Below are 22,888 nucleotides of genomic sequence, written 5' to 3' on the forward strand. Positions count from 1 at the left end.
CGGTGTTTTAGGGTTATGACTATATTGCTACAAATACATGTAGTTAGTTGCCTCTACTGCTCAGTATTTTAAAGTGCTAACCTTATTTCCTAGAGTATGAATACCTAGGTTCATTCTAATTCCCACTACCTCAGAGATACTTGCAGTGGAAATTCTTTGCCATGAGTCCTCTACAAATCCTAGTATGGGATTTTAAGTCATAGGGTATAAATATAACATAATTTTGTCAAATAATGTCCTGTTATTTTTTACGAGTGTTTGTACTAGTTTGTAATAGCACCAGAGTTAAGTCTGAGTTACCATCTCATGTCTTTGCCAACAGCTGACAGGACTTACTGTTCTGAAGTCTGCCATCTACAGTTGGTATAAAGAGTTATTTCAGTGTTGGTTGAATTTGCATTTGTGATTACTAGTGAGTCTTACAGTGATTGCAGTTTTCTGTATGTCCATGATGCTGTCCCGTATTTATTTCAGTATCAGGTTTCTCGTCTCAATAATTTGTTGCTCTTTGTTCCTGATATCATTCTTGTTAGTAGATATGATAAATCGTTGTCTTTTGTCATATGTTTCTTTATTTTGCTTGTAGTCTCCTTTGAAGAAAAAGCTTGACTTTCTTGTTTGAACCCATTGATTTTTCTCATTTTAAAATTTATTTTAATTGATAAAACATTTGTCATGTATAACATGCTTTCAAATATGTATGCACTAGGGAATATTTTTGAGAAGCTAACATACTCATTACTTCACATCTTTCTTTTAGTAGATACTGCACTCTATTAGTGTTTTGGGAATGTAATATATAGTAATTAACTATAGTCATATTGAATAAAGATTCTTTAGACTCACGTTTTCTTTCTTAGTGAAGTTATGTAGCCTTTGACCAATGTCACCTAACTCCCTCTGATTCTTGGTAACCGCTTGTTTAACTCTGCTTCTACATCATTCCATTTATACATGAGGTTATGCAGTATTTGTTTTTCTGTCCCTGGCTTATTTTACATAACATGTGTTATCTCAAAAGGAAAAACAGCTTCTCTTCCCCTGACTCCTCTTCTTCCTTGCTGACCACGAACTCAGGATACTTCTGACTCAGCCTCCCAAGTGCTTGGGATTACAGGTATGCTCCAACCATGCCTAGTGGATTTTTTTTTTTTTTTCATTTTAAACATTAAGTAAGTGCTTAGCTAGCAAGCAGAGGCCCTAGGGTCAGAGTCCTTCAACACACACAGACATTCATACTCTTTCTCAAGTCATACTCCATTGTGTGTTTGACCCATGTTTTTCTTACTCATTCATCTGTTGACAGACATTTAGCATGGTTCCATATTGGCCGTTGAGAATGATTCTTTACAAGGAGTGTGGATGTGTCTTTGTACATTTCTTCAGTACATACTGATACAACGTTATTAAAATAAGAAAACAGAGCAATGTAAAAGAAAGCTGAGTCAGAGTAGATAATCTCTCCTGCAGTGCTCCTAATTCCCGAGAGAGCTATTTTTTTTTTTTTTTTTTTTTTTTTTTTTTTTTACATACTTCATCACTGCTGTAATACGTCAGTCTTAGTGTATGTCTCCAATACTGCTGTATCCCTGACACACAGAATCTACTAGTTTCTAACCACGCTTTGTATGCTTAATAGCTGAAGCACTTATTAACATAAAATTAAAATTACATTTCAGTACAAATAAAATATCACCATACATACCTAACGGGATTGTTGATCTTATGGTAGTTTTGATTGTTTACATAGTCCCCACAGTTCTCTGTAACAACTTTACAATCTATTACTTACTAAACTTTTACTTTTTGTGCTTTCTTGTATTTAGTAGCTGTAAGTCTTCCTTTTATCTTATTAGCAGCTCAGGTTTTACATTTGAATAATAAATATTGCTGAGTATCTGCTATATATCAGGCAGGGAATATGGAACTTATGAATCAGATACACAGAGTCTTTATCTGACTGGTGGAGCAACAGAGTCACTGGATGAATCATGCTGATTTAGGATATATAGATGATGAAGAAGTTTGCACTTGTACTTGCCCTTATCCATCTTCAAATAAAAAATCCATGTCAGAACTAGAAGAACAGTTAGCTTTACAGCCTCTTTCCTAACTCGTGTCTGTGACTTGCATTCAGTTCTTCCCTGTCTGTCCCTAATAGTTATGCTTTCTTATTCTCTTTTCTCCCCGTTCTGCTGTACCACATGTACATTTGTTTTCATAGAAACATGTTTATGAGGGAGAAATGTCCCCCTGCCTTTTCTGGGATTGTTGGACCTTGCTTAATATATATTCTAAGTCTATCCATTTTTCTGAAACTTTTGCGATTAATTTTTAATTAGAGCTGAATAGTATTCCATTTTATATATATTTACATTTAAATGATTCACATTCAATGATATTCACATTTCCATTATTTTCTTATCTGTTGATGGACAACTATGTTGATTCCAATTCCTTGCTATAGTGAATAAAGCAACTGTAAACATAGGGTGCAAATATCCTTGTGGTAGGGTATGGAGTTCTATGGGGACATGCCCAGAAGAGAAACAGCTGGGTTCTGTAGTAGTTCTGTTTCTAATTTTTTATTTCTTATTTGCACTTTTTTATAATAAAGTATATAAAAAGGTTTGGGACAGGAGTGGCAGTTTGGTGGAGTAAAGATCATTAGTTCATCATAAATTTATTAGCGTGTTATAAAATTAACTGTACTTTTATAGTTCTTTATGTAGACTGTGGATTCCTTTAACCATCACCACAATCAGAAAAGCTTCATTACTCCCTCAAATTCACCTTTGCTTGGTAGCCTTGTTTTTTGAGACAGAGTTTCACCATGTAGGCCTGGCTAGTCTGGAACTTGCTATGTAGCCCAGGCTAGCCTACAATTTACAGAGATCCGCCTGCCTCTGCCTCTGGAGTGCTGGAATAAAAGGCGTGCGCCATCACTCCCAATGTTTGCTAGCCCTTTACAGTCAAACCTGTCCTCTGCTAATCCTGGCAACCGCTGATGCATTTACTATCCCAGTAGTTTTGCATTTATTTGAATGTCATACAAGTTGAATCAACAGTTTCTAATCTTCTGAAGCTGTCTTCTTTCAAGAGCATAATGGGTGCGAGTGTGTTGTATGTATCAATAAATCATTTATCTCATTGCTGGATAGTATTGCATCCATTTAATGAAGAAAAACTGATTTGTAGTCAGTTTGTGGGGACATTTGTGCATAGTTTTTTTTTTTTGTTAACATGTTTTAACTTTTCAGTAGCAAAAATCTCAAAGTGAGAATGCTGGATTGTGTAGTAAATGTTTAGCTTTATAAGGAACCGTTGAATTATTCCCTCAAATGGGCTGCACCTTTTGGAATTTTAACCTGTAGCATTTGAGAGTTCTAGTTGCTTAGTGGCCTCACAGAGACTTGATGTTCTCAGTTTTGTTTAGTCATTGTAATAGATACACAGTGGGGTCTTACTGTATCTTTAGTTCCCATTTCTCAAACAAATTATTATGTTGACTATCTTTTCCTATGCTAATTGTCCCTTTAAAAATTTATTTTTGCCGGGTGGTGGTGGCACATGCTTTTAATCCCTACATTTGGGAGGCAGAGCCAGGCGGATTTCTGTGAGTTTGAGGCCAGCCTGGTCTACAGGCACCAAAACTACACAGAGAAACCCTGTCTCAAAAAATCGGAAAAAAAAAAAAAAAAAATGTGAGCACAGCAGTGTTGATGGTACACATAATCCCAGCATTTGGGAGGCAGAGCAGGCGGATCTGAGTTCAAGGTTAGCCTGGTCTATGGCGTGAGTTACAGGACAGCTAGGGCTATACAGAGAAACCCTGTCTCGAAAAAACCAAAATAAATAAGTAAAAATAAAATGTTCTTCATGTGTGTGCCATGTACGTGAATGTGTATGGTGTGTGTACATGTATGCAGATGTGTTCACCCATATGATTGTGTATGGAGCCCAGAAATTGATGTTGGGATGTCTTCTTCAATACCTTTCTCCTAAAATTTCTTTAAATTAAAATATAATTATATCACTTCCCTTCTCCCTCCAGCTTCTCCCATGCACTTCCCACCCATTTCCCCTCAAATTCATGGCCTATCCTCCCTCCCTCCCAACTTTCCTCCTTTCCTCCTTCTCTCCTTCCCTCTCTCCCTCCCTCCCTCCCTCCCTCCTTCCTTCCAACAAGGTGGGGTTTGTTTTGTTTTGCTTAGAGGTGTCTACTTTCCAGCCCTATTTATTGAAAATACTATTTTTTTCTCTGTTGAATTGCATTTGCACCTATATCCAAAATCAGCTTACCACAAATATATGGGTCTACTTCTGGATTTTTCTACTTGGTTCCATTGATTGGTGTTTCCTTTTACTAATTTCACATTGTTTTGATTATTTTATCTTTACAGTAAGATTTATACTCGAGTAGTTTGAATATCTAACTTCGTTTTTTATTTTAAAATTTTTCTGGCTTTTCTGCTTCATATGTCTTTCCATTCAAAATTTAGTCATCTTGTCTTTGTAACTATCTTAGTAAAGATTGTAACTGGAGTTGTATTAAAGCCATAGGGAATTTGAGAGAACTGACAATATGGTGAGTTCTTGCTTTATAATACACCTTTTCATTTGTTTAACTCAGCTTTAGCTTTTTTTAAATCAGCATTTTATAGTTTTCACTTATCTATTATTTCGTGTTTGTAGAGCTTTTCTGTGTTTTGTTTAAATTTAATTTCTAATTATTGACTGACAGTATAGAGGGATCGATTTTTGTAGGTTGATCTTACTTAAACCATTAGTTCCAGAAGCTGTTTTATAGATTCCTTGTGATTTTTCAGCCAGTAATCATACTGCTTGCATATAAGGACAGGTTTTATTTCTTCCTTTGTTACATGTATGTTTATAATCAATTCTCTTGTTTTATTATACTGGGTAGAATTTCCAGTACACTGCTACATATAGTGGTGAGTGAAAATGCACTTGATTGACTGTCCTGCTCTTAGGAGGAGAGCACTCAGGATTTTACTGATAGATAAGACCTGGCTTTAGGCTTTAAATACCTTTTAACAAGTTAGAGAAGGTCCCTTTCATTACTAGTGTCTTGAGGTTTTATCATGAATGGGAATTAAAATCTGTCAGATAAGCTCATACAGCTATCCCTTTTAACTTGTTATTTTATGTCAGCTTTCATTGATTTCCAAATATTGATTAATCTTGAAGAGGTAACTCTCACCTTGGCTTTGACTTTGCTCTGCATTTCTTTTCCTTTTTTTTCTTCATTGTTTCATTTTTTGCTTAGGCTGGCCTTGAATTCTCTATATAGCTCAGGCTAGCCTCATACTCATAGCAACCCTCCTGTCTCAGCTTCCTAAGTACTGTGATTATGGTGTAAGCCACCACCTAGCTTTATTTTTATGTTTTACTGAACTGGACCTGCTAGTATTGTGTTGAAGACTTCTCCCCACCAGTATTCGTAAGGAATACTGGTCTATATTTGTCTTGTCTGGTTTTAGTTGCACTGTATTGTTTGGTTTTATTGTCAAGGTAATACTAAACTCATAAAATGAGTTTTGACACTTTTCTTTCTCTTCTACCTTCTGTAATAGGTCATGTAGAATGCTTTCTTAAATGTTTGATATAATTCAGTATTGCAACTAAAAACACTTTTACAAAGATAAAAATTGACTTTCATAATCAGAGTACTAATATATATTATAGAAAACATTGTTTAAAACTTAGAAATTAATAATGATTTAGTATCCTTTATGTCACAATTGAGATTATTACTAACTTTTAGAAGTTTTTGTTTCTTTTGTGTACATACTTGTGTATTTTTAAGCTGCATAAAAGCATGCATTGATGTGAAGATTAAAAAACTAAGAATCATGCAGTGAATGCCATTTTGCTTATGAGCCAGGTATAGCTGCTTGGTTACATTGTATGCATATGCCATAATTTTTCATAAACATTTTATACTGTTGAACATTTAAGTGTGTTAATAGCTTTTCTGTATTTTTTTTTTATTTTACAACACCATTCAGTTCAACATAATAGCCAGAGATTCCCCTGTTCTCCCCCTCTCGCCCCCTCCCCTCCCCCCAGCCCACCCCCCATTCCCACCTCCTCCAGATCAAGGTCTCCCCCGAGGACCGGGATAGACCTGGTAGACTCAGTCCAGGCAGGTCCAGTCCCCCTCCCAGACCGAGCCAAGTGTCCCTGCATATGTCCCAGGATTCAAACAGCCAACTCATGCAACGAGCCCAGGACCCGGCACCAACGCACAGCTGCCTCCCAAACAGATCAAGCCAAATGACTGTCTCACCCATTCAGGGGCCTGATCCAGTTGGGCCCCTCAGCCTTTGGTTCATAGATCCTGTGCTTCCATTCATTTTGTTATTTGTCCCTGTGCTTTATCCAACCTTGGCTTCAACAATTCTCGCTCATATAAACCCTCTTCTTTCTCACTAATTAGACTCCCAGTGCTCCACCAGGGGCCCAGCCGTGGATGTCTGCATCCAGATTCCTCAGTCTTGGATGGGTTTATGCACAACTATCAGGGTGTCTGGCCATCCCATCACCAGGAGCTTTTCTGTATTTTTTCCTGATAACCATTTTCTAGAAAATTAAACAGTTGGATATTTAAGATTCTTCATATACATTCCAAATAGCTTTTTAAAAAGTGTGGCAGTTTGAATGTAATTGGCCCCTATAATCTCATAAGGAGTGGCACTATTAGGAGGTATGGCTTTGTTGGAAAAAGTATGTTACTGTGGGGGTGGCCTTTGAGGTCTCATATGCTCAAGATACTGCCAGTGTCTCAGGCGACTTCCTGTTTTCTCTGAGTCAAGATGTAAGGACTGTCAGCTTCAGCATCATATCTGCCTGCATGCCGTCATGCTCCCTGCCATGATGATAATGGACTGAACTTCTGAAACTGTAAGCCAGCCACTGCAATGAAATACTTCCTTTATAAGAATTGCTGTGGTCATGATGTCTCTTCATAGCAATGACAAAGAATGTTTTTATCTCAAATTGTATATTTTAAGTTTCAGATATTTTCATATCTGAAAGTATATACATGCATTATAAACACAGCAGCATGTCTACTTGTATATGATGTATTGCAAAATGCTGGAGGGTAGAGAATGCTGTTCAAAAATCTTTACCAAGTGAATACATTTTCTGGCATAGGTGTACACATTTGAGATAATGTTGGTATGCAAGTTGAAACTTTTAAAATTATGAATGTGCAAAAATGCTAGTACACTAACTGGATATTAATAGTATGACCTTTAGTCCATAAGTGCCATAATGTTACTCAGTGTTGTTTTGTTTGTCATAGAGTATAGGTTATCGGATAGAAGCAAAATATAGGGTAGAGACAAAATATAACCTGCACAATACCTGGGTATAGGATATTTAGCTAAGTTATTTTATGTACACTACATTTAAGGTGTTCTAGGCTCTAAGAGTGACAAGGAATAGGTATACAAATATTTATGCCTTTATGGAATAATATACACTCTGGAGAGGAAGACAGAATATTTAAACATATAATAAAGTATGGGCTGCTACTTGCAGGACGCTGGAAAGGGATACTTTATCAAGATGGAACCATAGATGTCAAACAGCACCTATGTACTGTATTAAACTGAGGCATTAAGTATGTAGGACTTTAAATAAGTGCTGACATTCTAATACCCTAGTGTGGTGTGTGAATGTTCATTTTCCTTTGTAATTTATATAAGTATACACACAGTAAATGTGCCTGTCTCTTGGAATTAAATCATTAGATATGTTTTTGCAGTTGTTCTTGCTTATGCATTTTATGGCAGTTCTTATACAGGCCTAAATGTAACTGTCTACCTTATAGAGAAACTTTATTTTAGGTGTGCACAAAGTGAGTTAATTTGGATACACAAGCAGTATGTGTCTAATTCCAAAGTGTGATTTAAATTTAATTTAAATGTGGCACATTTGAATTTGTACACATAAAAGACTGCAGTTTATAGCTAAACTGAAAAGTGATATTTGCAGAATTCCCAAAAGTATGTTATGTAATATATCAGGCACTGTTTGTTTGCAAGTGTTTAGCACTTGAAGCATGCCTATTTGAACTTGATACTTTCTATGAAAAATATACACCTGGATTTCAAATATTTGATATGAAACTATGAAATTTAAAATTTATCACATATTTAAATATTAAATATCTTGGGTTAAGAATGTTAACTTAATTGTTTCTGGTTTTTTTTTTTTTAATTTGCTTTGTGTGTTGTTCTTTTGTGTGTGTAAGTCAGTCCTAGGACATTTAAAAGTATGTATATGTGGCCTTCATTATATTTCTATAAGACAGCACTGACTTAAAGTGACTCTTCAGGATTTTAGAATTCTTTAGAATGTAATGATTTATACCAGGCTTAGTGGCTCATATCTGTATTCTCAGTGCTTTTGAATGGAAGCAGAAGGATCAATAGTTCAATCCCTTTCTCAGATACATATCAAGTTTGAGGTCACCTGGGCTATATAAGATGTATGTTAGAACACAGAGAAGACAGACATGGCACATAGGAAAATGGCGGTATAAAGGTAATAGGGGAAACCCTGTGTTAGGATGAGGTGTTTAATTTTAACTGGGCATGTTAATTAAGTGAGCCAAAGGGGGCTTTTGATGGTTGGACTTCAGTACCTTGATAGTCCTTGGTGGTCAGCCTCAGAAGGTGGAAGTGGCCAAATAAGGGACTAGACTTGGTGGCTAGCTTTAGGAAACTATGTAATATAACAGTTTTTAGCAAGGCAGAGGGAATGGAGGAGAAGAACAGTGCCTACTAGAGCAATGTTGGGCCAGATGTAGCTGTACAATGAGGTATGGGGCCAGGTAAGATTTATTAAGGAATAAAATCTATAAGGTACATTCAGGACATAGAACAGAGCTGAGACATTGCTTCTGATTCCGCTGTTTCCATCCTGCTGTTCCTCCCAAGGGTGATGAAAGCAAACTGCAAACCATGCTTCTCCGCCACTCCTGCTCCCACCACCCAAGAGAGAGCTCTGGACTCTATCTGGACTATCCTCTGAGAATACCACGCCCATTAAGGCAAAACAACAACAACAACAACAAAAAACAAAAAAACAAAAAAAAACCCCAAAAAAACGCTCCATCCAATTGGTCATTAGCCGAATGGTGGAATTCCCACAATATTTCCCTCTTTTTGTCTAAAGTAAAAGGGAAATTTGCCATGGTCAGGCTGGCTAGAGACCCATCAGCTATAATTTAATTTACATAGCCATCTTGCTAGCTAAAGATCTAGTTTATGGGCTTTAAAATCTGAAACTTGGAAGTTTTTATTTAGCAAACTGATGCCTACAGTGTGCAGGATCTTTATTTTGGACACTGTAAGCTTTGGTGCACATAGATTTAGTTATTATAACACTGTATTGTTTAACCTTAAATGTTTAACATTCTGTAAAGGTTGGATATGAGGTGGAGATTTGTGTAAATTGGTTGGGAATTTTTCCTTTGGATTTCACTACTTTAATTATGCATTCCTTTAAAAAATTTACTATTATTGTTTTGAATTGTATGTATTTATTTGTTATTGTGTGTGCATGTGCACACACACAGGTATGTGTGGAATTCAGAGAACAACTTTCAGGATGTGTTTTTTGTTCTTGTTTTTTTCCCCCCCACCATGTTTTTCCACTGAGCCATCTCACAAAGGCAGTTTTAGTTTTTAATGACACTTTTGCTGATCTTTCTATTAAAACTTTGCAGTAAATCAAGCATTCATTTGATGACAGTTTTATTGGAAATGAGCATTATTTCACCAGTCTTAGATGTAGTTGCTGTTTGTTTGTATATTGTCATTTCTGTACCTGTTTTTCTCAGTGTTTGTATTATCTTGTGTTTACATTTTGAGTCATATTTTCACAAAAACCAGAATTCAATTACTATAATATAAAATGCCCACTTAGTGTTTATATTTAAAGATCTTACAGTTGTCATAATTAATACTTTTAATTTTATTTTTTAGCTCAGTTTTAAGTTTACAGAGAAATTGAACAGCTAGCAGAATTCCCATATATTTCTCAGCTTTCACTATTATTTTATATTAAAATGGCTTATTTGTCAAAAATCAGTAAACCTCTGTCAATACAGGATTATTAACTAAAGTCTATACTTCATATTTCTTACACATTTTCCTTTCTGTCCCAATTCTTACCCAACATACCATACTATAACTAGCTGTTATATTTCCTTAGTTCTTTTGATGAGACTGTTTTTCTATATATTTCCTGTATTTTAAAAAAATTTTATTTTTATTTTTTTGAGACAGGGTTTCTCTGTGTAGCTTTGGAACCTGTCCTAGAACTTGCTCTGTAGACCAGGCTGTCTTTGAATCTGCCTGCCTCTGCCTCTCAAGAGCTGGGATTAAGGGGGGTGCGCCACCACCACCTGGTTTATTCCCTGTATTTTGATGCCCCAGTCAGTTTTAAGAAGCACTGGTCACTTATTTTTTGGTTTCCCACTCTTGTGATTTGTCTGGTGGTTTTCTTATGATTAAACTGGAGTTACCTCTTGGGAGGAAGATCACAGAGGTAAAGTGCCAACCATCATCATCACCACACAATTTCAAGCATACTTTATCAATATGGCTAGTAAAGGTGGTCAGTTTCAGGGACTTTTTGAAGCTATTTTGGGTTTTCAACCTTTTTTCCCTTAAGGATCTTCCCTGGGAAATAGAATGTTTCAACCTCAGCAGAAACTGCTACACAACAATATTTCATTGTTTTCATAGTTGAATAGTATTGTAACATAATACTGTAGATGTAACACATGTTATTTATTGATCTGTTGATAGACATTGGATTATTTCCATGTTTACACCTTTTGGCTATTATGAGCTATGCTGATAGGTACATTCTATATAGTTGTTTTTACAAAGAGTGTTTTATGTTAAAATTAGAATTTGCACAATTGTTTATGTTTAATATTAAGTTGTATTGCCCTAACTTGATTTCCTCTAATTTATTTGTTGAAGAAACTTTGCCATTTACTGTGAATAATTTCTTTGCTGTTGTTATATTACTGAAGATATCCCCATCTTTGTAATTTTTAATTGATAATTGGTTCTAGAAGTATGATCCATTTTAATGTTTTGTTTTGTGGGTTCTACATGTGATGGTGGTAGACTCATTTAAGAAGTGTATTGTGTCTGAGTGAGACTTGCACTTTTTTCAACTTCTAAGGCTTAGTAAACTATGCCCTAGATGGCAGGTCTGGTCTGTACAGCATCCTCATTCCCGTTAGGTAATGTTGATCTTTACGAGAGAGAGAGAGAGAGAGAGAGAGAGAGAGAGAGAGAGAGAGAGAGGGAGGGAGGGAGGGAGGGAGGGAGGGAGGGAGGGAGGGAGGGAGGGAGGGAGGGAGGGAGGGAGGGAGGGAGGGAGGGAGGGAGGGAGGGAGGACGGACGGGAGAACACGGATGTATGCATGTGTACATGTGTTTGTGTTCATGCATATACATATGCCATGGTGCCAGTGCGGAAGTCATATGACAACTTTGAGGAATCATGTGTCTTCTACCATGTGGGTTCTAGAGTTATAAGTCAGGTCATCAGGTTTGGTAGTAAATGTCTTTACTCACTGGTCCCAATTTTTACAGTTTTTTAAAAAATTAAAAGTGCAAAGAGATTATATGGCAAAAACTTAATTATATGTAGCTTGCAAAGTCCAATGCATTCTTTGTCTGGCCTTAAGTCATTCATCTTTTATTGCTTAGGACTTCTAATTCTTTACAATTGCACAATAGTGATATTATTCTCTAACTTGGGAGGAACCCTTGAATATACAGAACCTTACTTTCAGCCATATGTAGCTACCATAGAGATTGATTAAGAAAGATGAGGAATTCCTTTCCTTTTACTTGCCGCTGATGAAAATAATGATCTAGTTCTATAGCATTCACTACATGAGGTCATTATAAAGTGATAGAATGCAATATATTTGCTTCAAGATACTGAGGTTCAAAGGTTCTGTATTTGACCAAAAAGAGGGACTCTTGAGGCTACTTAGGTGATTGTAGTCATCACTGGTAGTTGTGTGTGTGTGTGTGTGTGTGTGTGTGTGTGTGTGTGTTGTGTGTTTTGTTTTTTGTTTTTAAAATAAAGTTAAACAAATTTTACTTATATTATGTGCATGGGTGTTTTGTCTGCATGTATGTCTGTCTGTGCATCATGTGTGTGCCTGGTGATGTCAGGCCACAAGAGGGTGTCAGATTTCTTGGAACTGGAGTTACAGGTTGTGAGTTGCTGTGTAGGTGCTAGTAATTGAACCTGGTCTTCTGAAAGAGCACTGCACCATTTCTCCAGCCCCAAGTTTTTATTCTCTGATATGACATCACACTCCAGATTAATTTTGTCTAATCCTAGACCTGGAATTAACTACTTTCTAAAGAATGCTTTGAATGAAAAATGGCATTTGGATAGCAAACCTGGGTAGGGAAGATGTTCGTTGCTAATGGGTTAGTTATTGTCGCTGGGATGTTTCAGTGAGGAGAGCTAGGAAATGTATATTGTTTTAAAAAATACAATTCATATTGGTACTTAAAATTAAAGGCTAGAGCACTGTTTAGTTTCACTGATTTTATAGGTTTCCTCCACGCTGAGAATTTCTGTTCTCCACAGTACCAGTAACATTGCTCATTTGCTATGTCACAATATATACTTACATCACATTTTCAGAATAACAGTTCTAATAGTAACTGCAATAAAAAAGTTACTAAAACAGCTTAAGTCTTTGTAGAGTTTTGTCCCTAAGGTATAAACTACCTGTCTAGTTTGGTTACTTTGTTTTAAAATTCTCTTGGAGTAGTTCTTCCTGATGTGGCTATAATGATGTGGCTATAATGATGTTTTATCTGCTTTCAGCTTTTAGATATTTTTAAATTTTAATTTTTTTTACTTATTAGAATGTTTGTATGGTTCAGTGTCAAACTGGTGAACAAAGTCTATTCAGAGACATTTGCCTTCAATCCCTGTCTTCTTCACATATTCCTTTTCTTATATGTGATAAAAATTACATGTGTATGTGTATCCTTTCTTTTTAGATATTTAAATATATCCAACTTCTCTGATTTGCTTTTTTAAAATTTAATTAACATTTTCATTTATTTTACATACCAACTACCCCTGACCCCCCGCCTCCTATCTACCCCCTTCCCCATCCAGTCCTTTTAAGTTCATGGGAGGCCTGCTTCTTTCTGAATACAATTCTTTTTCATAGAGATCACTCTGTGGTAGAATATGAAGTTATTCTGCAGTCCTGTTTACAACTATGTAGTACTAGTACTTCAGTGTATCGTAGTTTATTCAACATATCATATCTCTTTGATGGTTATCAAAATAAATCTTTACATTCATTCTGACTAGGTTCACAGTGAATAGTTTGTACTATTTTAGCCAGTGTACCTTTGGTATAGCTTCAAAGATACAGGATTGTTGGGTTAGAGGATGAATGCATATATATTTGTGTCAGATACAAACAGTGAATATACCAATTTGTATTTCCATTAGCCTGTTTCCTTACAGTTTGTCTACCCAGGCTGTTGTTAAACACTTGGATTTTTGCCAGTATGATAGGTGAGAAATTGTATTTCAATGCAGTTTAATTTGCATTTCTCTTACTATGAAAGTGAACATATTTTCAAATGATTATGAGCCATTTAACAATTCATTTTAGTAACTAATCCCACATCTCTGAAGCTGATATGCAGCATTATAGAAAAGCTGTTCTCTTCCCAGAGATGCATTTACAACTGCTTTAGGTTAATATGCATGTGACATTGTGAGAACTGTAGGGTTGTGTATTATTCTTCCAATACTGTGAATATTTTTTGGTAGGTTTAGAGGTTTCTCCCTGTCTTTTCCTTCTAAGATTTTTTTATACATTGGGAACATGATATAGAGATTAAAAAAATCAATAAGTGAATGAAATCTCTGATTTAATATGGCAGCTTAATAGTGTAGAATTGACTTAATAATTCTGCTTATTTCTATGGGTAAATTTGTAGCCAAATAGAATTCTAGAGCCCAGTCTGTAGGACTTGTGAGAGACAGGATTCCCCCCCCCCCAAAAAAAAATCTTATTTTGGGTTGAGAGCTTGTACATACACACTGTTTGTAGAAAATAGTTTAGGTAAGACTTGTTATTAGGATTTTTCACTCTGTTCTCTTGTTTAAGTTGTTAGATTGCCCTGTAGAATTTCATAAACATTATTTGATAGTGAAAGATTTCTTAAATTATTGATGTGCTATTTGTTGTCTGTGTCCTAGAATTAATATCTTTATTCAGATTTTTTAGTTCAACTTGGTAACAAGTTGTGTACATATGGTGCTATACTTTAATAACATATGTAATATTTGTTTACCACAAAGAAAGTTATTATAAATATTGAGAGAATATCAGCTGTCTTATATCAGCTCTCTAGAAGATAGCCAATTATTGAAGAATTATGGAAAAATAGTTTTTAAAAACATGAAGAATCACTTATCAAACTGCTGCTCTTTCAAGATGTACCACTGAGTTCTATTTCTGATTCTCTTGTTCACTATTGTAGGTGTATTTACTATTTAATGAATATTTTTTCAAAGTTCATGTAAGACATTGAATCTTATTGTCTTCTCTGTTTCAAATCTAAAATAATTCTGAATAATTTCAGTGACTATTGACTTACCTTTCCAGTCAGCTTTTAATTCCTTGCTTTCCTTATCTCCAGTGTTTTCTTCATTACAATGCAAAAATCTGCTTCTGCATCTGTGTCCTACCCCTGCCATTGCTCAGTAATGCTGAAATATTAAAATAATTCCAGTCTTACCATAATATCCAGTCCTCCCAGGTTTCTCCCATTATACATGCGTTGTGTGATATTTTGTTTTAGTTCTAGTTAACCATAGAGGCCAGGTAGTGGTGGCACACACCTTTAATCCCAGTACTTGGAAGATCTGGAGTTCAAGGAAGATCTGGAGTTCAAGGCCACACTGGGATACACAAGATTGAGCCAGCCTAAAAGAGAAACAGAGTGGGCAGTGGAGGTGCATTCCTTTAATCCCAGCACTAGGGAGGTGGAGACAGGGATATAAGGCGAGTGGAGAAAGGGTCTCGGCCCCATTCAGTCTGAGGATTCTTAAAGGTAAGAAGTTTCTAGTGGCTGCTGCTCTGCTTCTCTGATTTTTCAGCTTTCACCCTAATATCTAACTCTGGGTTTTTATTGTTAAGACTAATTAGGACCATGTTTCATACACGCACCATTTTTATCCATCTTAATTAATTCTTATTTCCTTTCCTAACTGTATAGGTTCTATATATGGCCATTTGCTGATACCTTTAACCTTCTTAACTTTGTTGTCATTATCACCTTCATCTCATCTGCCTAGAAATTTTAAATGATTGCTTTCCTTTTCAAAGGAAATTAATCATATATTATATATTTATTATATTAAAATCATATTAATTTAATTATATTTGAGATTTTTCTTTTTTCAAAGATGTATTTATTTATTATGCATACAGTATTCTGTCTGTATGTATTCCTGCAGGCCAGAAAAGGGCACCAGATCTCATTACAGATGGTTGTGAGCTACCATGTGGTTGCTGGAAATTGAACTCAGGACCTCTGGAAGAGCATCCAGTGCTCTTAACCACTGAGCTATCTCTCCAGCCCATGTTTGAGCTTTTTCCAACGATGATAAATTCTTTCCCTAGATTCTCACTGTTACATGGTGATCAGTTTTCCCTGTTTTAGTGCTCTTCCTGTCCTTACTATTCTATTTCACATATATTCTTATGAAGCTATTCTTGCTTGGGCCATCAGTGAGTGACTTTAGTTTGTAATAACCTCAGTACATATCTAATGAATGGAGTTAAGCCACATTTACTCTGAGCAGTTCATCCTGTTTCAAATAGTTCCTTGTTTTTGCTGTGCCCAGCTCTTTTGTCTTTTGATTTCTATGGTGTTTTGTTTTGAGACAGGGCCTTATATATCCCAGATGGCCTCAAATGTACTATGTAGCTGAGGACCTTGAACTTTTGATCCTTCTACCTCTACCTTCCAGGTGCTGGGATTGCAGGTATTCATGACCATGCCTGTTTATATGGTGCTGGGATATGGAACTCAGACAGTGTATGCTAGACAAGTACTCTATCTTAATCTACCAGCTGACCTATATCCTCAGCCCCTCTGTATGACTCTTAAATTCTGTTTTGTAAAACAGGCCCCCATCTAGTTTAGAGTTTTTGTTGCTGTGATAGATACCTAAGCAATGTAATGTAAAAGTGGAAGGATTTATTTTGGCTCACAGTTTTGGAGATTTCGGTTCTTGGTCATTGGTTTCATGGTTCTGAACCTGTGTTGAGGTAGTACATCAGGGTGGAAGAGTGTTGGGAGAACAGAGCTACTTATTTCATGTCAGCAAAGAAGCAGAAAGAAAGGAAGGGACTAGGGACAAGGACATACCTCCAGTAGCCTGTGTTTTCTTTTTGTCCCCCACCCCCGAAGTTTCTAACACCTCCCAAAGTAAGGCTCACCAACTCAGGAACAAGCTTTCACACATAAGTGTTGTGTGGGAGGGATGCCATATTAGAGTCTAACTGTAATACCAGCTTTCTTCAGATTTTTTTACTTGTTGATCCTCTTGTGTCATGTCATGTTGTGTTGTTGCCCCCCATCCCCCAGGCAATATGGTTTCAACACATAACTTAATTCTGTGCTTCTGAGTTCCAGGCTTGTATGTCCTCTACATCCATGTCATACAAACATTTAATAACAGTCCTATGTTATAGCTGACACATATTCTCCCTTACTGTTGGTATCAACGACCAGTCACTCCATGCTACAAATTTGTTAGTTTTCTTTGTTACTCCATTGTCCTTTCTCACACTTGCTTATCCCCACTTCTACCCTCATTCACTGTCTAAGGCTTAGTGGCTCCATCCTAACTGCACCACACAGGCCTGTCTCTTACAGAGTGTCCGTTGCATGTTTCCTAAGCAGAATACCATCTGGTTTCGGCTTTGATTACTGTATGGCTTCCTAACTGGTTTCACTGTCTCCAGTCTTGCACTTTTCAAGTAAATCTGCGTTTTATAGCAAAACTGGGGGTTTCAATGAAACACAAATGGGTTCTTTACTTCCCATCTTAAAGCCCTTCAAAGCTCTTGTCAGACTTCTTTCAAACTTCATTATAAAAGTTCTTGCGTTCTTGGCATTGCCCAAGTGATTTTGAATTTCTGTGAATATTTGCTCTTCATTGTCATCTTATTTCTAGGCTTCTGCCCCTGCTGGTCCTCTGACTGAGTATGCTCTGCTTTTTACTGCTTAGCTTCTACTCAGCTCTAGACCAGGTGGCCTCTGTGCACCCTGTATACACTCTTTCATGGAGCTTGTGACACTCTTCTATGGTAGTGTTTGTGTGTGCTGAGATCATCGTGGGTCTCCTCTGCCTTAAACACTCTAGGAAAGGCCCCAAGGGTCTGGCCATAACTTAGATACTTAGTATATAACACCTACTATGTGTCATTCAAAGCACCTGCTGCCATCCACCTTAGAGTGGAGTGTGGGCATAGGAGTGGGTTAGGAATAGGGCATAGGTTAGTGTGGTAGAGCAGGAATCAATAAGAGAAACAATTTTTGGTTTTTATGCATAGTAGATCTTTACACTTTCTGGAAAATAAATATATAAAATATTTTAAAGACTTTCAAATCTTAAACATTTGTTGTTAGTTACTGATGTAAAGTTGAAAATGCCCTTTTAAAAACATAACACATCTTTTTGTGTTATCTGGTGGTCTATGGCAATAAGATTATTATTCAGAGCCTTTTAATGTCCTTATTCTTAATGTGTTTTATTTATTTTCCCTGAATCAAAACCATGGTAATCAAGAGCTATTAGAAGCATCTTTAGAAAAAAGCAGTGAGAAGCAATGGTTAATGTGGATATAGAAGAAAAAAGTGATAGGGCTGAGTTGCATAATAGTAGAATAAATTATGTTTTTATTAAGGAAATAAAAGGTATGTTATACATCCATTATCTTTTATAAAGGACTTCTATCCTCACTCAAGATTGCTCTAGTTAGCCGGGCGGTGGTGGCGCACGCCTTTAATTCCAGCACTCGGGAGGCAGAGCCAGGTGGATCTCTGTGAGTTCGAGGCCAGCCTGGGCTACCAAGTGAGTTCCAGGAAAGGCGCAAAGCTACACAGAGAAACCCTGTCTCGAAAAACCAAAAAAAAAAAAAAAAAAAAAAAAAAAGATTGCTCTAGTTTACATTTGGTAGTCAGTAGGTTATGAGAAATAGAATATTTGGAACATTGTTCTTAAAATATGTCACCTTATTAATTTGTAACTCTTTCAAATGTGATATTAAGTCTTAGGAAAAATTTGTGATACCTAGGGTTTCAGGTAAATTCTTTTTTAATTGTAAGTACCAGAAGGTTTTACTAACTTAATAAAAAAAATGAATTTATTGTAATTATATGTAGTGATTTTAAGGATCAACAGGAAGGGTAAAGAACCAAACAGGTAGGTGTCTATGGTTTTAGTTAGGTCAAGGTTTTTTTTTTTTTTTTCCTGTAAATTATACCTTTCTCAATGAAAGCTTAGAATTGAGTTTTTAGTTCCTGAAAAATGTATACAGTGTGCTGTAAGTTTCTGGTATATTGTAATTGCTTGGACAGTCAATAACTTAACAGATATTTTCAAGATTGTGACTTAATAATACTGGGTTGTATAATACTGAGTCGAGCTTTGCAATGGCATTCATATGGAGCCCAGAGGACAGCTTTGTGGAATCAGTTCTCTCCCTTCCACCTATACGGGTTCTGGGGATTGAACTCAGGTCCTCAGTATCATGGCAAGTACTTTTACCCATTGAACCATGTCATTGACCCTTGACTTTTTAATACTTCATAAAAATCTGCGACTACAGCAATATCACTAATCACATCTAAGGAAGTTAAAATTACTAGTATGTCTAATGTATCCCAAATTAAACCACCCTATTACTCCCCAAATTTGCTTTGCAGTTCAGAATCCAGAATGTTCTACTCAGTGCATTTGTTTTTTTTCTCACTGGTCTGTCTCTTCATTTAGAATAGCCCCCTTGCTTTTGTTTTTCTTTGAGAGTGGAGATAGTCTTGTAAATGTTTCATATTCTGTATTTCTGTGATTACATCTTTATGTTTCGATTTTGTTAGACATTTGATAAAGATACCCTATGTTTCTTGGATGGTGTCCCATCAGCAGTATACAGTGGCAGATCATTCCATTAATGCCAATACTGGATTTTGTTCCTTAGTTAAGGTGGTGCCTTCCCAGACTTGTGCAATGTGAAGGTATAGTTCTGCTTTTGTAATTAGTAAATTATTTGCAAATGACCTCTGTTTCAGCAACCTTTCCTTCAGCAATCTGAAACATCAAAACAAATTATTATAGAAACTTTAAATGAAAAGTTTCTCAAAAAGTTTGTTTCTAAGTAGACATTTCTGAGTAGGTGTTAGAGATCACACGCTGATGGTTGCTAAGAGTCCTAATTTTCATTGTTCATCTCGTAGACCAGTTACTTACATCTGACATCTAAGAATGAGCTTAGCTTGGATCCTTTCTAATGACTACTACAATTCCGTTAACCCTTTACCCTTTGAAAAAATAATGCGATTTTTTTCTTTAGAAAATTTGATTATTTTAAAGTGTCGATGAAGGAGAATATAGTCTACTACTAGGCCTTTCTCAATAGAAATAATAGCACAAGCCAAAACCATAAAATTTTTTGTATACCACCCTAGAAAAGTAAAAAAGAAAAGGATTAATTTTATTAATATTAAGTAAAATATTTGCAAAATGACATAAGCATAAAATTATTACTTTGCATTCTTCTAAATCTAATGTGTAGTTTTTACTGTTTTACATATATCTTTTTGTTGTTGTTTGTTTTTTTTGAGACAGGGTTTCTCTGTGTAGTTTTGGTACCTGTCCTGGATCTCACTCTGTAGACCTCAAACTCACAGATATCTGCCTGGCTCTGTCTCCCAAATGCTGGGATTAAAGGTGTGCACTACCACTGCCTGGCACATATATATTAATTAAGGTTAGCTGTAGTTCAAGTTCTTAATGGCTGTATATCACTTATTATCCATATGGGATAGTACACATGTAATAGTTATGATCTTGGTTCAGCTAGCTTAATTAATTTGGATTTTTTTAAAATTTTGTGGCAAAAGGTTTTAAATCAGAAATGATAATTCTTGCCATTAGCAAAGTGGATTGAGAAAATTCATGTAAAGCCTGAAAATAGTGCTTGATGCATACTGAACACTCAGTAAATTTTGTTATTTTTATGTATTTAGACTTTGTCCATAATTCCCATTCAGTCTTAGAAGATGTTTTTAGAGAATCCCAAACTAGATCTTGGATTTCTTCATTTCTGTTTTGTGTCTTCTACTTTTGTCTTCAGTTCCTTGCTCTACAAATTTATGATTAATATGAACATATTTTCCCCAGAAAAAGTTAAACATGGTTTGAAGATACAAAAGATGATGTGTTTAAGGTAAATTCAGTCTTCAGAAGAATTAGCTGTGCAGAGAGAGTAAACTGTGGGACTGAAATTGCTAAAACGTTATGTAGTAAAATGGTAGAGAAAATCTGTCACTTCCTCAATATCTGTGTATAATTGGTAATAAAAATGTATTTGTGCCCTTTGAATGTTAAAATTATTTTAACTTTCCAATTGTTTTAGATTTTTAATTAAAACTAGAACTTAAGTGCTTGGAGGTTAACATTAAGGTGTAAGGAACTAGGAAGTCACTTGACAGTAGAGTTTTAGTTTGTAATGAGGTAGTTTTCCTGCAGTGAAGAAAGTTACACAATGCTTTCATTTGTCGATTTATAAAGAGGCTTGCTCTGCCTTTCTGCTATTAAACTCTGCACTTCTTCCTGCAAAAAAGCAGGGGTTTTATTTCTGCTGGTATTAAAATACCATGTGTTGGTATCTTACTCTGATATTACAAAATTTACAGTTAGTATGAGGCATGCAGTTAGATTTGTTGGTATTTGGGGATGGTGCGTGTAACTGAGAGTAATTCCCTATGGACATTGTCCTTTTCTAAGATGATGTTCTATCAAGAGGTGTGAAATAGTCTATCAAAAAGTGAGGAGTAGTCTATCAAGAAGTGAGAACTATTCTATTAAGAAGTGAGAAATTTGTAAAGACTTGGAAATGTAGGAGATACCAGACAGGATCCATTAAGCTTATTTCAACGTATTTTGTTCAGTGACTCTGGCCTTAGTAAAGTGTTACTACGTGGACTAAAGTAGATGTAGTGTGAGGACTGGGGAGAAGTACAGGGCAGTTTTTGTACAAAGTCAGCTCAGGAATGTCTCAGCCCTCTGCAGTGTCAAAGGAAAACTGTGAAATAATAGATCTATTAAAAAGGGTTTCTATGCTCTCTGCAAATGATCATTCAACAGTAAGCTGAATTTTTAAAAATCGTGAAGCCATTTTATATGTAGAGATTTTTACTCCCTTACCCTCCCATCTTGATCCTTCACAGTAACCAGTAGTAACAAATTGACACACTTTCCTACCTTTCTCAGTGTTTGTGTAATCACATTCTCATGGAGCTATAATTTACATTCATTGGCATTATCATTTCCCACAGAACTCTAGGCCAATTAGAAAACATAGCTCAGCTTTTGCTTGGATAGTGCTCTAAGTCAGGTGGGGACTGTTGACCTATACTGAGTGGATCCAGTATTGTGGATATATCCACATATTGTGGTGATTTTCTTGGAATACAGCCTCACCCATTTTTCTGTTGAGTAGTTTGAACTTTTAAATTCTCTCCTGTATTTTCTCTAGTTATTGCTTGCCTGCTCTGTTTCTGTGTTTTGCAAAAGTGTAATTATGTGTTTTTTAAATTCAAAGTAAAGCATATCTGTTTTCCTTTTTTTGTAAGGTTTCTTGTTTTTTATTTTTAAAAGTTGTCTAAGCTTCAAAGTTATTTTTGTTTTTTTCAAAAATTTCTTCTATGATTTTTGTTACATATTTCTATGTGTCTGGAATAAATTTCTATAGATGAGTTCAGTGACATGCTGTAGTATTTGAGATCTTAGACTCTGGTTTTGTTCTTACCTGTGTGACTGTTGACAATTAACATTTCTGTGTTGCTGCCTTCTATGAAATGGAGATTATACTAGGACTACTTCATAAATGAGTGATGCAAATGTGAAAAATGTTGAGAACAGTGTTAGTACACAAAAACATAAATGCATCTCATTCCCCCATATAACCAGTTATATCAGTGACATTTATTGAATAATTCGTCTTTATTTTTAAAAACAAAGACTTACGTATAGTTTATATTTATGAGTGTTTTGCTTGCACCATATGTGTGCCTGGTGCTTGAGGAAGCCAGAAGGGGGCACCAGATCCTGGAAACTGGAGTTACAGATAATTGTGAGCTACCCTAGGGGTGCTGGGAATTGAATCTGTGTCCTTTGAAAGAGCAAAAAGAGCTCTTAACTGCTAGGTCATCTTTCCAATCTGAAATTCATTCTTTTCCTCCAGTTCAAGTATCTCTATTTACAGGCTTTAAAGTCTGTGGCTTTTGTTTTTCTTTTTCTTTTTAAATCCTCTGCTTCTGAACTGTGGTTGCTTAATTACCATAGTTCTGAGAACTGGCACACAACAGGTGGAGGCCCTTTCCTTTCTTCTATAAAATTATTTTGCCTTTCTTGGACTTCCTTTTTCTTCTATATAATATTTTAGAAACTCTTAATCCCAGCACTCGGGAGGCAGAGGCAGGCGGATCTCTGCAAGTTCAAGGCCAACCTGGTCTACAAAGCG

General features: G+C 35.9%; 1 protein-coding gene across 8 annotated transcripts in view; it reads left to right on the forward strand.

Annotated features, from left to right (window-relative positions):
* Positions 1-22,888, forward strand: part of Neo1 (neogenin 1) — a 178,869-nt gene that overhangs the window by 24,857 nt on the left and 131,124 nt on the right. The gene's annotated exons all lie outside the window — the stretch shown is intronic.

Source organism: Peromyscus leucopus, chromosome 7 (genome assembly GCF_004664715.2).
Source record: "Peromyscus leucopus breed LL Stock chromosome 7, UCI_PerLeu_2.1, whole genome shotgun sequence".
NCBI lineage: Eukaryota > Metazoa > Chordata > Mammalia > Rodentia > Cricetidae > Peromyscus > Peromyscus leucopus.